Below are 12,661 nucleotides of genomic sequence, written 5' to 3'. Positions count from 1 at the left end.
AGCTCTGAGGTGATGACCAAGTCCGTTCCAGGTTGGTGACCTCAAACGCCGAACCTGTCTCCCCTGGGTCGGGGGGGGGGGCGGGCAACTGCTGAGACCTCTGCTCAGCCCCAGCCTGCTGCTGCCCGGGTCACTTCCTGCCAGTCAGCTCAGGGCCCAGGCCTCCTGTGGTTTCTGCTTGACTGCGGTTGCTGTCCAGGGCCTTGAAACTTAAAAAATAAAGCTCCTCTGCAGACTTCAAAAGTGCCGTAAGAAACATGAAAGCTGCGGGCCAGTCAGCACAAGAGCCTCTGCATAACCAGAACGGCAGGCTCTGATCAGCTGACTTCACTGTTTGCCTCTGTTTCGCCCCTCCTGTGTTCCTGCGTACTAATTTTGATTGTTTCCAATAAGACTTTGAATCATCAAATGTTTTTGTTTTTCTCTTCAAAATTTTCTTAAATCTTTCAACTGGCTTATCTTCTTTTGAAGATATCTTCTTATATCATCTTCTTGTATTATCATCTCAAATCTTTGTCTTTCCTCTTTGATCTCCTTTATCAGAGAATGTGGTTGCCTCTGGTCTCTCGGAGATGAAGAAATCCCCTTCCGGTTTTCAGCAACCAGAAAGGTCATGGAACTTTTGACCTGCTCGCTTTAGCGGAGCGGCCCTGTGAGCCCAGGAGGCCGCCCTGCTGCCCGTCCGGCCATCTCCCGCTGGAGAGAGGATTCTTCAATGGTGAAAGAGGTGTCTGCCTTGGCTCCTCCTTGACCTTGACCTCTTCTGACCCCTGGTCAGTGTCCTCTCATGTTCAACCCTGTTCCCAGATCTGGCCAAGGGCCAAGGAAAGAGCAGCCCCTCAGTGCTGGGAGCCATTAGCCAAGTAGGTATGACAATTTCCTTGCCAGCGTACCCCATGTTGCAGTGACATTGCATGTAGGTGACCTTGCTCAAGGACCAGGGCGGATTAGGGTGTTCCCGGTTTAGGATAATCGGGTTTAGGGCGTTCCAGGTTTAAGATTATTCCTGCTGGGAATAGGGCGTATCCTGCTGCATGAGTTCCCCTTGAGTTCTCACGGGATTCAGACAGTATATTTTGGGAGATAGAAGCCCAGTGGAGGTGGATTTGGGCAGAGAACGTGGATTTCCCCAGAATGTGATTGTAGACGGCTGGTATGAGTTTTCGGGAATAAAGAGTTGCTGTTTGAATCTACAAGCTGTGTGGTGGCTCGTGATTGTGTGCCCAGCCAGACTGCGGCACCTCAGGACAGGAGCACCCCCTTTCACAGACACGAGTGAGTGCTTGGAGGCCGAGTGGAGTCTCCCCTCCTCAGCTGCCCACCCTGAGGCCCAGTTTCGTGGTACTCTTCACACATCCTTCTGTGCTCAGGAGTGGTGGCTCATCCCTTATTCATATATATATATATATACTGTTTTAGTTGTGGTTGGACACAATGCCTTTATTTTATTTTTACATGGTGCTGAGGATCAAACCCAGTGCTCTGCAGTGCTAGGCGAGCGCTCTACCTCTGAGCCACAACCTCAGCCCCTCCCTTATTCTTTTTTAGATGGTGTTTTTCTTCCAGTTTTCATTCTTTGTGGTGTTTGGGGGACTCTGAAAGAGGAGAGAGAGGTTTTCTCAATGTCTTTAATCAAACATTCCCCTTACTCTCAATTTGCAGCACTCATAAATTACTGAGGGGACAGGTCTTTGCTTTCATGTGGTCCTAAAATGCCCAAGTTTCCACTGCACCATGTCAAGTAAAGTGCTCCATTCACATGCTCCAGGAAGCGTTAAAAGTGAGGAGGGAGATGCAGTTCTCATTTCCCCTTAAACTAACACGTGTTCTCTGTCTTAGAGGCTTGAAGGGGGCACAGCAGAAATGCCCCCTGCCCTTGGCCCTGTTCGTGTTGATCTAAGGCCAAGTGTAGGCTGAGGACGATCCTGAGTGAAGGGAGCCAGGGGCTCTATCTTCTGAGCCTTGGTGGGGACTTATTTAACAGCCTAGCATCTGGTCTATCCTCAGGGATGTTCCATGAACATCTGAAAAGTGCCTATTTTATAGCTGCAGGGTTTCTTAAATGTCCATTAGGTCAGAGGTTTTGTGGTCATTCAGAAAGTTTGTACTAGTAAAGTTTTTTTTTTTTTTTCTTGCAGTCCTGGGGCTCAAACCCAGGACTCCTGCAGGTTAGGCAAGTACAGTACCACTGAGCTCCACCCCCAGCCCTTTTTGACATTTTATTTTGAGACAGGGTCTTGCTAAGTTTCACAGGCTGGCCTTGAACTTGTGATGCTCCTGCTTCCCAGGTAACTGGGACTGCAGATGTGTGCCACAGTGCCCAGCATATGTCTCTAAGTATTTCTAAACTGTCTCACAAATTACTTAGAGATGGGCCTCAGAATCTCCAACACTCCAACTGTGGCTTGGTCTACTCTTGCTCTATTTTTGTCAGTTTTTCTTCCTGTGTTTTGAAGTTGTGTTCCTAGGCATTCAGTAGTACATATGCCATGGCTCCCCGATATGTCGACTTTAAAAATCGTAAAATTCATCTTTTCTCAGTGATTCTTCTTGCTTTGCTATATCTTGTGTTGGGTAATACAGCCACTCAAGTTTTGTTAAGAGTAGTGTTTGTATGGTGTACTTTGTTTTCATTTTTTTTTTTTAATCTTATTTTTTTTTTTTTTTGGTGGGGTTCTTTTTTTGTCTTTTTCGGAACTGGGGGTCGAACCCAGGGCTTTGCGAATGCAAGGCAGACGCTTTGCCACTGAGCTACATCCCAGCCCTGTTTTCATTTTTTAACTTCAACCTAGTCATGTCTTTGTATTAAAATGTGACCTTCATTGACAATGTAGTTTGCTTTTAGTTTTTATCCAGTCTGAACATTTTTTCTGCTTTAGTTTTTCATCCATTTACATTTACTTTAACTGTTGATACAGCTGGGTGGTGGTGTACGATTTTCCACTCATCTTGTTTGCTCTTTGTTCCTCTATTTCTCCATTCCCTCTTTCTTTTGAGGTTAATAGAACATTTCTTTTGGTTCCTTTTTGGGCTAATGGTTGCTTTGTCTATTTAATTTTTTAAAAATGATTCCTCTAGGGATTGTATGATGTGTCTTTAACTTGTCACAATCAATTTAGACTTATTTTATTATTTCATATGTAATAAAGGAACAGTACAACAGTAACTTAGCTATACCAATTTTTCTACCACTTCTTAGAAGCTAGAACTCAATTTTTTGGTCAGTTTAATGAACAGTCATTGTTGTCTTGGTGAGTAGCTCTGTGAGATTGCACAGGTGTAGGTCTTGCAGTTTTGCAGTCAGGATACAGGACAGTTTCATTACCCTCCAAGATGCCCTCTCCTGTCCCTTGATAGCAGTGCCTTCCTCTCACCTGTCCTTCGGGCCACCACTCATCTGCTTCCCATCAGTAACGTTTGGTGTCATTTTTAGGAACTAACTCTTCACCCAACCTCAGGTCTTAATGCTTTTCCTCCAGTATTTTCCTCTGTCAGTTTTATATTTCGTCTTTTATGTTTAGACCTCTGATTCATCGTAAGCTAATCTTTACATAGGTTGAGATTTATTATTTTTTTATATATGGATGACAATTGTTCTAACAACTGTAGAATCACCTTTTGTTTAAAAAATATCAATCTTTCTCTTTCTCAGTAAAATACTGTAGCTCCATAAAAAGACACAGAGTGAGCAGTAAGAAGCGTGTCCATGGCCACAGCACCCCAGCATGCTCTGCTCATTGTGCATGGCCCCTCTCTGTCACCTGTAGGACATTCTGCACCAGCATGGGACTGTCCCCACCCCTTTTTTATTGCACTAGCGATTAAACTCTATCACTGAGCTACATCCTCAGCCCTTTTTATTTCATTTTAAAATAGAGCCTCACTAGGTTGCTGTCTGCACTTGAACTTGCCATGCTCCTGCCTCAGCCTCCTGAGACTCTGGACTGCGGACTGGCCACTATGCCCAGCTTCTACAGCTTTTGGCAATTCCACCGTGTGAACGCCATGACTTACGTAGCCAGTTGAGGCCGATACCTCCAGATGTCTCAATTCATCTGATATTCATCTGTATTCTTCTAGTAATTATTTTATTTGTAGGAAATTCAGGATCCTATGGTACTCCAGGGTGACAGTGACATCCCCTCTCCTTAGAAAGAATAGCACTGTACGCCAGGGCTGCTTTTCTTCCAAGGAAGAAAGAACCTTTCTAAAGGGGCAAAAGAATTCTCTTCAAATAAAATTAGGACAGAAATACATCAAGAACGTCTCTGGCAATGAAACTTCCCTCCTGGGAATAAGAAGTCAGTGACCTTTTATAGTCCAACTTCACAATGGAATTAAATGGTCTCGTTTCTTTTCACAAAGGCCCTGATGAGGCAGCTGCTTCCACAAGGGCTTGTGTTTCTATCTTCCAGTGGCAGGTGCATGCCATGCAGACCTGAGAACATAGCACAAAGACCTTCTCCCAGCCACAGATTTAGCTGTTCTATCAGAGCCGATGCGAGGGGAGGAGACAGAGCAACGGTGAGCCCGTTGGCTCCAAAAACCCTGCTGCTGGCGACAGGCCCGGATTTTTCGACCGCTTGCCAACCTGCAGTAAATACAATAATGATAGGAAAAAGAGGGGTAAAATTTGGGCTCCTTGTTATTTTAGCACAAGCCACAAGAGCCTGAGTCTGGAATCTAACATGAGGGGAAAGATTAAGATGTTGAGGTCAGAAGCAAAATCCTTCTGCGTTATTTGTGAAATGTGACCCTGGGGACGGAGGCTGTTACCCGGCATAACTGATGTTGTCCGGTGACCTAGCCCTGAGGAAGCTCGTTTTCCTGAATTCAAAGTAGTTGGCTCAGTGGATTTTAAATCTTCAGAGCCAAGAACTTCATGAAGGTGAATGAACGTTGAGGCCTTGGGTCCGGGCTGTGTTGTAAGTTTCAGTTAAGATCCTACGATTTATGTGACAGAAGCTTCTGGAAGAAAGGATTCCTGGCTTTGATTAAGCTGGCTGGGTCATTAGGTCTCTATTATGCTCATTGCAGTTGGCCATAGTGGCATGAAGAGCCGTTGTGTTTATGACCTGAGAACTCTTTCTGCTAAATGGAAATGATGATATTAGTAGCGACACAATTACGCTTCTTGGTGCTGGGAGCAAGTGTGGAATTGGTCCCTGATGCGTTTTAATGGCTCAAGCGACTTTACGGACTTTGGAGGCCTGTGCTATAGGACACAGCTTTCCTGCACAGATAAGCCTCCATACCACTTCCCTGGCCGCTGGATGACTGTCAGAGGGGCAGTTTCAACAGTCTGTTCTGAATTCCTTGTCCTTCTGGAGGCTGGAAAGTCTCTATTCTGAAGTGTAGTGATGGCATTTTTAGATGCCAGGGGAACTAACAGCAGTTACCATGTGCTGTGACCCGGGTTTTATTCTAGGCCCAGTAATAAGAAGTCGCTAGTTGTGTTTGCTAACGTCTACTGAGCACTCACTGTGTGGTGGCCACTGTTCTAAGTGGTTCCCCAGTCTCTAACTCAGGTCAACCCCCTGGGGCAGGTGCTCTGATGAGCCCATCACACAGAGGAGTGAGGCAGCTAGCGAGGGCTGGGGAGGGAAGTGAGCCTGCGGCCTGCTCTGGAGCGTTGGGTCTTGGCCTCTACGCAGGAGAAAGCGAGCACACAGCCATTCCCGGGGCCCATCCCGGTGCATCCCTGAGCTGGCCTGCCTGGGACACGGAACCAGGTGAGCACCACAGGGCCCCAAGCTTGGAGCTCCGGGCCATTCCCTGCTCGAGTAATTGCTGAGCCCTGTGCCCACCTGGGGACACGGAACAACTGCTGAAACAAGATTGATGATGGAGGAGCCCTATGAACTGGGTTGTGGGATTAGAGAGAAACAGGCTTCCAATGTCTTTGAGGTGCGACGAAGTCCCTGTGGCCGGCCAGTGGTTGAGGAGAGCCTGTGGGTATAGAGCAGGTTGTCCTGAGGAGGGGACTGGGGAGGGGACTGAGGCGACTTCTGCACTCAGGAGCAATAGTCATAGCTAGCCACTTGGATGCCTTACATCTTGGCTTCTTTTTATGAAAATCACAGGCAAAATGAGAAAGCTACATTTAGTGACCTCCAAGGTCACTTCCCTCTTTGAAACTCTCTGATTCTCTCATCTTAAGCCTCATGGGCACTGATTAACGAACCCTTAAGAATTCAACAGATTTACTTAATTATATCTTAGCTACATTCACCCCAGAAAGTCATCTGCCAGCCTTTATTGGCCAAAAGGAGAGGGCGCTCAGAGCTCCCGTGGACCCTTCCCCAGTCTCTGATTCATTTGCCTTCCCTGTCACCCACAGAGCAGTCTCCCCATTATGGAGTCCTTTGACAAACAATTCATGTCTTCAAATGTCCATGAAGTGTTCCACATGTTAGACCCTCTGTGTGATTAATTAATTAATGGAAATTCAAAAATATTGAATCCTCCTAATTAATTAACAATAAACCTTTGTCGAGTATCTATTAGCTATCAAGCACTGTGCTAAGAATAGGGAACACAGCAAAGAACAAATTAGCCTCGGATCCTGGAGTCTCGAGGTGGCACTCGAGGGCACCACCGCCTCCCCACAGTCACATGCACAGCCTCGCCTCACCCTGCACAGCTGTGCAACCCTGGGGAAGCTACTTAGCCTTCCTGGGACAGTTTCCACACCTGTAAATGGAAGACATTTCTAATATTAACTATAGAATTGTTAAAAGGAGTAAATGAGTTTTTTGGAAAGGGTTTGGGTTGGGAAGGTTTTTGTTAACTTAAAACATCTGAATAGATGTTTTTCACAAAACATACAAACAGCCAACACACGTATGAAAAAATGCTCAACGCCACTCTATTGGTCAGCTGTCCACCATCACGGTTTCAGTCCATGGTTACTCGCCTCTGTGGCTTCTCATACATAATGGAGGCGGCTGTGGCGGAGGAGCCCGTTCACCTCACGGTAGCCAGGAAGCAAAGACCCCAGGAGGAAGGGGCTGGGGTCCCAACATCTCTGTCAGGGGCACAACCTCAGTGACCTAACTTCCTCCCACGAGGTCCCACCTCCTCAAGTCCACCACCTCCCAATAGTGCCACAGGGACCACCATGACTTCAACACAGGGGCCTTTGGGGACACTCCAGATGCAAACTACAGCCTTAACGACATGGAGGCAGAATCCCAAGGTGACACTGCCTCCTGTGGGTTAGAATGGCCACTGTCCGAGAGACAAAAAGGACAAACCTGGCGAGGACTGGGTGGAGGAGGCTCCTGCACACCATGGTGGGAGGTAGAGTAGCCACAGCCTATGGAGAGCAGAGCTGAGAATAGCTACTGCACGGACCTGCAACTGGGCACATGTCCAAAGGAAGAAGTCATCATGCAGGGGACACCTGTGTCCCCACCTTGATTGCCACACTATTCCCAAAGCTGGGATGTGGAATCAGCCCCTGGTTCATGGAGGGTGAATGGATGAAGACCATGTGTTGCCTATGCAATATGGAACACGGAGCAGCCATAAAATAGCTTGAGTCTGTCACTTGGGACAACATGGATGGACGTGGAGGACATCACATTAAGTGAAATAAGGTGGGGACAGAAAGATACCACACAACCTCTCTTATACATGGATTCCAAAATACAGCTGAGAGTGGGCTAGTGGTTACCAGAGCTGGGGAGCAGCCAGCAGCCCTGGGGAAGGTCACCAGTGATAAGGCATGAGCTGCGTGAAACAGGAGACATGATTTGATGTGCTCTTTACAAAGAAAGGATCCCAGTTTACGATGATGGCTATGCTAATGACCCCGACTTGATCACACTGTACCTCATAAATATGTGCAAATATTATTCATTAAAACCATAAATAAACAATATATAAACACAACCAAGGCATATTTGTCAAATAAATAAGTCATAGGTGTATTGATGGTTGTTTTATCTGCATCTAATCACTTCATGGGTTAGCAGTTTTCTCAAAGGTCACTAAGAAGTTTTCCCTTTATCTCAGTGTCGGTGGCGGAGGCAGGCCATCTTGCTGAATGACTCAGGAACTGACTTTCTAGAGGAGAATACAATCGTCCCGGCATAGACATGAAGTGCTGCCTTGTCTGACATTTCATGCCTTACTCTACACCAAAGTTCCACTTTTTAAAGTTTATTAGATGCTTAAACTCCCATCTCCAGTACTGGTTTTATTTCTGGTGTTATTTTCCCCCCAAAACAGTAATTTTAAAGCGATCACCTCATGAGGGCTGCTGCCTCTGAGATGGGAGAAGGTGCTATGGGTGCAGGCGCCCACTCGGGGTGCAGCCCTGCAGCGTGGGGAGCAGGGGCTGGGATTGCCAGCTCCTCTGCGAGGAGCCTAGGCCTCGCAGGGACAAACAGCAGACTGCGGTGGCAGGAGGAGTGTGACTGAGGGAAGGAGCCTGCAGCCCCAGAGACCAGATCTGCAAGAGAACGCAGGAAGGCCAAGGGCACCACCAAGGAATTCCGCAAGGTAGAACTTGACCTCACCCAAAGAGGGGATCCCTGCCCTCAGCCTCCAAGCCTTGAAGACATCAGGCCTCAGGTCGCCTGGGGTCATCCCGGGAACAATGTGATGTCAGACTGGGACTTTGGGTTGACCTCTGAGGACTCTCACAGACCATCAGTGGAACCTACCTGGTGAAGCCCCCGTAAACTCTCTGGACGGGGAGCTGGGGTGGGCACCTGGCTGGCAATGCTTTGTGTGCAGTGTGACACACTGGTGGCTGGAGAGTGACAGTGTCCGGCAGTCCACAGGGAGAGGACAAGGGAAGCTCCTCACTGGGTCCTTTTCCTCACTGACCCTTGGCTGATCTCTTCCCGTAACAGTGGTCAGAGAGTTCTGTGAGTCCTTCCAGAGGGTTCTCTGACCCCAGGGCTTTGGGGATCCCAGAACTTCACTGGGTCAGACATGAGGGCCACCTCGTAGACTGGTCCACCAGCTGGGCAGCTGGCTAGCCTCACAGGGGTGGGTAGAATTTTCAGTGGAAAACACTCATAAACTTTAAAAATTATGAGTGTGATCATATCCATTATGAAAATTAAGAAAAATTTAAATATGTAAAAATGAAAATAAGAAATCACCCATGAGCACTGTCTCTGTGCGACACACGGGTGTATGTACCCATCCATGCAGCACTGGTTAGAGCTTTATTCTTTCAGCCCAAGTGCCTCGCTGATTTGCTAGAACTTTCCGGGGCAGTGCAGTCCCAGGGCAAGCAGCAGTGAGGAAGGGAAGGAGGCAGGAAGGGAAGGAGGCAGGAAGGGAAGGAGGCTGGCGTCTTTGGAGAGGCCCTGTGGGACCCCGTGTCTGGGAACAGGCTGTCGAGGGTTGGAAGGGAGCAGTTCTTAGCTTTCTGGTCTCTGTCCTTTGCTCTGATTTTGCCCCTCAGGACATCACTGCTGGCATTTCTGTGCTGACATCAGCCTCTGTAGGTGCTGCTGAGCAGCCCACTCAATGGCTCAGGGTCTCCTCGGGTCTGGAAGTGGTGGGAGGTGCCAAGGCCCATGTGGGCTGGATGTGGACCCAGGGGCTGGAGCAAAGGGGCCCAATCCCACACCCAGCCCTTGCTGGGAGCCTGGGGCAGCAGGTGACACCAGGTAACCAAAGCCTGGTGGCACAACAGGGTGCTCCTTGAATGAACAGCCAGGACCCTGGGTGGGACCCATGCAAATGGGACCCAGGATAACTGCCGCAGTCTGGCTGGGCACAAATCACAAGCCACTCAAGCAGGAACAAACTTTATTTCTGAACTCCCCCTTCCAGGAACACCACACCCCAACAGGAACTCCCTCCACCGGAACTTCACCAACCAACGTGAACTCCCCAGGTCCCCGAGAGAACTCCAAAGTAGCAGGGCGCCCGAGGCGGACAGCAGGGGTCTATATACAATTGAATACACAGCCTGTTTCAATCCAGGATCATCGGTCACAGCAATTAATCACAGCTTAACTTAATTATCATCTTAATGGCTCGCTGGCATCACCTCTTAACCACTCCTTCTGGCGCCATCCCGACTGGGCTGTGGCTCTCAGCAGATAACACTTTCCCATCTTAAGAATGTATACTCATTAATATCCTATAAGTGTGTGTCTGAGTAGAGCATGTCTACTGTTTATAGTGGCTATATAGTTGATCACTGGTTTGAGCTGTGTACTGGTGTAGGGCATGATGTAACGGGGGCATGTTGCATCAGAAAAGAAGAAACCTAACTTGCTGGCTGCTACTCACTTCCCAGTCCTGGGGCCACAGGTGGCTAAGAGAGCACCTAGAGATTAGCCAGAAGGCATTGCCGTGGGTTGTGAGGAAGAATCGGACCACCTCTAGGATAGGCTCAGAACCCTTCTGCCCTCATTACTGCCTGTAGGATGGGTGTAGATGTAAACTCTCCCCACCCTGCTGACCTTTACCCTGATTGGCTCCTGTACATTATATTAGCTGTGTATATTTTCTCATTAAACGAGATTTGACTGTTCTCCCTGGCCTTCCTGATTGTCCCTGGGGAGGGAGGGAGAGGGAGGGGGAGAAACCAGGGGGCCAAGATATAATCCCCAAGGACAAGCTCCGAGTGATCCACTTCCTCCAGCCACGGCCCACCTGCCTGTAGTTACCGCCCAGTACAGGGGTCCTTTGAAATGATTAACCCTTCAAATGATGGATCCACGGATGAGGCCACAGCTCCTGTAGTCTGATCTCATCTCTGGCTTCAGCACAGGAACTCTTGGGGGACACCCCCATATCCAGGCCATGACACAGGCCAGAGTGCTGGCCACCAGCTTGCCAGGGGCTGGAGGGGGAAGGAGGCCTGCTTGCAGGCCTTGGCTTGCTGCCCGCCCGCCCTTCTCCTCTGAGGCAGAGGCACCTTCCACAGAACTTCAAGGAGCAGCCACACTCAGCCCTGCAAGGTCGAGGAGGGCGGGTGGCCAGTGCAGAAATGCAGCAGTTTGAGTGCAGTTGGTCAGGCTCCCTGTGTGATGCTCCCATCCACTTTCCACTGGGCTGACCTGGAGGAAGGACATAGGGGCAGGGAAGGGTCTAGGGGGAGGTGAGCTGAGTCATGAAAAATCATACTGCATGTTTCCAGGTCGTCAAGAATCAAAAAATGCAACTGAGAAAGACTGGGGTTGGCAGTGATGGATCAGAAATCTCAACTTAGTCAAAGTCCTTTGGAATAGAAATTCATGGCCTGAAGAGAGGCTCCTGCCAGCCAGCCCACGGCTCTGCTGTGGCAGGACACATGAGAAGGGCTGGCCGTGAACCAGGAAAGGGGCCTTCACCTGACACGGACTCTGCTGGCACCTCCACCCAGGACTTCCAGCCTCCAGAACTGTGGGGAACCCATTGCTGCTGTTTGTAAGCCACCCACTTAATGATCCTTTGCTATAGCAACCCAAACAGACTAGGACAGGGACTCTAGAGACGGGAGAGGGAGGGGGCACTGCAGTAACAACAGCTCTCCAACCATAAGACCTGCAAGCTCTCCAAAATCAGGCAGTAAAGTAATTTTCCTATGGGGAGGAGTGAACAGAAAGACTGGGCGTGGAAGAGTAGGACCAAGTGGGTGGATCAGGAATGCCTTCCTGCAGGCAGCTGATGCTCAGGGCTGATTGTTTTTCCAATGCTCAAGGACTAACCATGTTTCAGGGGCCCTGGTAGAGTAGCCTGACGACAGTTTGGTCAAGGTAGTGGGCACTTGGTCCAGATCAGTCAGTGGGGGTAGTCAGCTCATTGTTGAGGAGACACAGAATTGGAATTTGCAGGGAGTGTCCTGTGTCTGGCTTTGCCATAGGAAAGCAAAGGGGCATGTGTGAGTCTCATCCAAGTCCTGTGGGACAGAGGGCTCTGTGCAGTGAGCTGCTTCCTGGAACATAGAGGCGCTGGTGGGGGCAGGGTTTCCTGGCACTGCAGTTCCTCAGGCATGCAGGGCCCAGGTGAAGTCCTCCACTGTCATCAGGAGAAGGTGTGAGCGACAGGTTCAGGAAGAGGCAGGGCTGGGCTGTGGAGGAGGAGCTGGGGTGGAGGCGCTGTGGCCTGGGGCAAGTGCTCCTCACGCCCATCTGCACTCGTGCCTTTGTTTGGCTGGGCCTCAACTTGCCTGAGCTCTTCTCTTGGAGCTGTGCGGCCCGGGCCCAGCATTCTTGAAGGAGGCAAGCAGGAAGGTGCGGCTGGAGAGTCCTGTGCTGCAGACAGGCTCTCCTTCTCCAGTGCTTCCTTGCTGGGCTTTGGGCTGCCTGTGGTCCAGACAGGAGCTGACGGTCTTGAAGCTCCATTGCAGGGAGGTGCCTGTGCTGGAAAGTGAGGGCACAGACCTGAAAGACTGTTGGGCGAGATCATCTTCTGGGCTCGCTCGGGGCCCTTCCGCTCTTTAGTTACCGCATTTGAAGGTGAAAATCGAAATCTGCGGTTTTGGCATTGGCAGCAGGTGTGGAGTCTGTTGGGTAAGTTACAGATCTCAATTAGAAGTTTGTGCTTGGCTATAATTTTCCATCACACCAGTTGGTCTTTGCCTTGAAAGAATCATTTAATTGTCTTTTTTAAAACCTATGGGGTGTAAATGGAAGCATCTGCAAAGGAAGGCTACTCAAAAGAGTGTACAGGTAATGGGCAAAGAGCCAGTTTCAATTTC

General features: G+C 49.2%; 1 protein-coding gene across 2 annotated transcripts in view; it reads left to right on the top strand.

Moving 5' to 3' along the window:
- The first annotated feature begins 11,124 nt into the window (after positions 1-11,124).
- Positions 11,125-12,661, top strand: part of CUNH10orf90 (chromosome unknown C10orf90 homolog) — a 278,495-nt gene continuing 276,958 nt past the window's right edge. The window contains exon 1 of one of the 2 annotated variants that reach the window (XM_048791379.1): positions 11,125-11,388. The gene's annotated coding sequence lies outside the window, so the exon portion shown is untranslated. Of the gene's footprint in view, positions 11,389-12,043; positions 12,474-12,661 lie in introns of those variants that run through there. The other variant, XM_048791378.1, reaches the window with a different exon arrangement.

The sequence above is a fragment of the Marmota marmota genome, unplaced genomic scaffold, assembly GCF_001458135.2.
Source record: "Marmota marmota marmota unplaced genomic scaffold, marMar, whole genome shotgun sequence".
Taxonomy (NCBI): Eukaryota; Metazoa; Chordata; class Mammalia; order Rodentia; family Sciuridae; genus Marmota; species Marmota marmota.
The sequence above is the reverse complement of the archived record's forward strand: the minus strand, read 5'-3'. Positions and strand labels throughout refer to the sequence as shown.